Here is a 3,413-nt window from a genome sequence, read left to right on the forward strand (position 1 = left end):
GAATTGTATTCTTGATTTCATGATTAATATTATATGAGGATATTGGAAAGTACTAATATTTAAATTGAGATGTGTAGGAAATTATCCATGTGACCATGGAAATATTATGGAGAATCAAGCTTAGTCCTATGTGCATTTGTAAAACTAGGGGTTGTCTATTTGGAGAGACAACACCCCATATGTATCGTATTTTATTCGTAAATGTAAAATGTTTGCATGAGTGTAAATTGTATTTATTAAATTATTTAAATCATTCAAGGGACAATTGCCATGTGTGTATTTGTGATGTGGAATTATTTTGCAGTGTCACTTGACACCTATGTTGTATGTTGTGTTGGCAATTGTCATGTAACCTTTTTGGAAAGATTCATTTTTGTTTAATTGTTATATTACCTCATTAACCTTGAAGGAACCAAGAAACCTAGGTTAGTGAGCCACAAGGAGGGTCAACTCAGAGTTGACCCATAGGTTAACTTTAGGTGGACTTTCTAAGGGTTAAATCAACTCCTAGAGTTAGTTTTAGAGCATTTTTATTAGGCCTCATGGGGTACATATGGCTGAAGGCCAAAATTGGCCATGTGTCTGGCCATGTGTCTTTCCCTTAGGGTTTGTTTAACCACCCAAAAAAGTGGTTTTCCCATGATGGACGAATTCCATCTATAGGAGTGCCATCCTTGGTTAGCTAACCTTCTTGATAGGTGTAATTCCTTTTCCCCATTTCATTCCTCTTCTAGAGGTGCCTTGGTTAGGGAGTATGTAAGACCTAGGGAATACCAACCAATAGGAGTCCCTCACTCTATCCAAGAGGTTAGAAGGAGTGAGAGAAGCCTTCTTAGGCTAGAGATTTAAGCTTAGTGAGCTAATCACCCACTCTCCATCTTTGGAGATTATGGACAAATTTTGAATGGAAAACCAGGTTGAGAATAGGAAGAAAAATTTGGCTAAGTGTTGCAGAAAAGTCTTATGGATTGGGCTGCTCTTCTCCAAGCTTTCCCCTAGAATACCCTTGGCAGAGTCAAGGTTGGTGTCTTGTTTTCTTACTTGATTACTTGAAAATCTGTTTGTAGAATTCTTGAATGGAAAATATTGTATTTTTATTTGTATTGTATTTGTGAAAGCTTTATGTGATTTTTTGCTTATTTTCTATTTATGCATTTGTTGTGATTTGGGACTGTCCAAGACCATCTTACCTTTGGGAGGGCAGAATGGTCTTGTGGGTGGAAGGAGTTTGATAGCCTTAGAGTGAGAGGATCTCTTCATGAGAGTCATCTCAAGGGTTTGTCCATGTGACCCTTGTTGCATAGTTTTGTTTATGCATTTGGAGGTCATAAGGGGAGCAAGTATGACATGTTTGCCTTTTGGGGGTTATAAGGATATGGGGATTGAGATGAGTTTTGTTGTGTTTTCTTGGATGCCATGAGTTGGTTGTAAGTTACTATCTAGCAAATCTCCTCTAGGGTACTTGGTCCACTTCCACCCTAGTAAAACATCAGATTATGTGATGAAGTTTTAGCTTGGGAAGGGAATGTGTTTGTTGTGCTATGTTTTCCCCTTTTGGTTGTTTGTGTTTGCTTGAGTGTAACCCATGTAGGACTTGGTTCTCCAAGCTTGGGGGTGGCTTCTAGTAAGGCTAGGCTTGGAGGTGAGCACCCCATGGTCACAACCCTAAATTTTAAATGCAGGTTGCTTGGAAAGAGGAAAGAAAGCTAGGAGTTGTAGATTCTATTTAGTTGCAGATTTTATTCAGTTGAAGAAAAGGAATAGGAAATGTAATACTATGTTTTAGTTGCATAAATGTAAATAAGGAACACTATGTTGTTTTTATTTCTATATAAAGAAATGTATCATTTTATTTAAGTCCTCGTCTATTAGGGATGAGAGACTAATTGGGTATTGTTCCCCATTTATAGAAGTTGACAACTTGAGTCACACATTTTTATAAGAAAATCTCTTTTTTATTAATCCTGTAATAAGTTATGATGCTGTTAATTTTATTTAATTTTGTCTTAAAATGAAATTTGTTATTTTGTATCCCTACAATTTAGTAAAGAAATGAAAGAGGTAGAAAAGAAATGCAATGTGTATCTAGGTATTTCCTGTAATATTTACATGTTGCTTTTCTTATTGTCTTTTTATATTTACTTAGAACAAAAAAAATAAAGCCTATTTATAATCTATAGCTTGTTGTTAGTATAACTGTCAAAAGAAAAATATTTATTGTTGTAGATAAACCTTTTAGTTTACAAAGTCTTTTGTTATATGTTTGAAAAAAAAAACAAAGAGATATAGGAGCATTCACAGATTCAGAAAATTAGAGAAATGATTCATTTTTTTTATTTATTTAAAAAGCTATTAAATTTGACAGTCCTAATGAATTTGATGTTGTATATTTAGAACATAGATAACCTAGCTAAAAAAATATTGGTATTCATGTGAAAATTAAAATCTTACTTTACATTATTTTAGCAAAAAAAAAGGAATATATAGATCTTCTATGCTATCTGTATTTTGAATTATTCCTCCAATATATATATATATATATATATATATATATATATATAAATTTGAATACAAATATTCTTTTAAAATCTATTTGTGCGACTGTGTGTATATATATATATATAAAATAATATAAAAGAAGAAATTTAAAAAATATATATATACCGAAGGGAAGGCTTCGGCCCTATGGGGAGACCCAAGGGGCGGCCTGCTCGCGCAGTGGGCCTTAACCCAAAGGGGGAGCGGCTCTGTCGTTCCCTGTGGATGACATCCCACTGTGGTGGCCGCAACCGTATCATGAGCTGTAACCCATAGGAGTAACGACTTTGTTTGTTCCCTGTGGGTGGCATCCCACAGTGGCGGCAGTAGCCGCCTCTATGGGTTGTGACCAGTAGGGCTCGGTTGCGGCCGACCCCAAATGGGGAGCCTCGCGCCACCACCTCCACCTCTTCAAAACCCTCTGCCTCTCCATGGCCACCGCCATGCCTTAGCTCAGCCATGTACCTGCAACACACACAAACACACACACTCACTAAACAAAAATAATATATTAAACCCTAACCCATTTCGGGTTAGGGTATAAGCAAAAAAAAAAAAGAAAGGATATTAAATTAAAAGAATATGCAACCCTAACCCAATTTCGGGTTAGGGTTAGCATTTTATTAATAAGAGTATTTTAGTAATACTACCCTAGCCCATATTCGGTTTAGGGTTAGCATAAAATAATAAAAGAAGGAGTTGAATTTTAGTCTTTATTATAATTTTTAAACTTAGGGTTTGCATGTAATAGATAATGGGAGGGAGATTGAATTAAGTTTTTAAAATTATAACTTGAAATTTAGGGTTATTTAATAGTTGCATTATAATATTTCATGGGCATAGTTGGTCTTTTTTATCAAAAGAATTATACATGT

Source organism: Cryptomeria japonica, chromosome 7 (assembly GCF_030272615.1).
Source record: "Cryptomeria japonica chromosome 7, Sugi_1.0, whole genome shotgun sequence".
Lineage (NCBI taxonomy): Eukaryota > Viridiplantae > Streptophyta > Pinopsida > Cupressales > Cupressaceae > Cryptomeria > Cryptomeria japonica.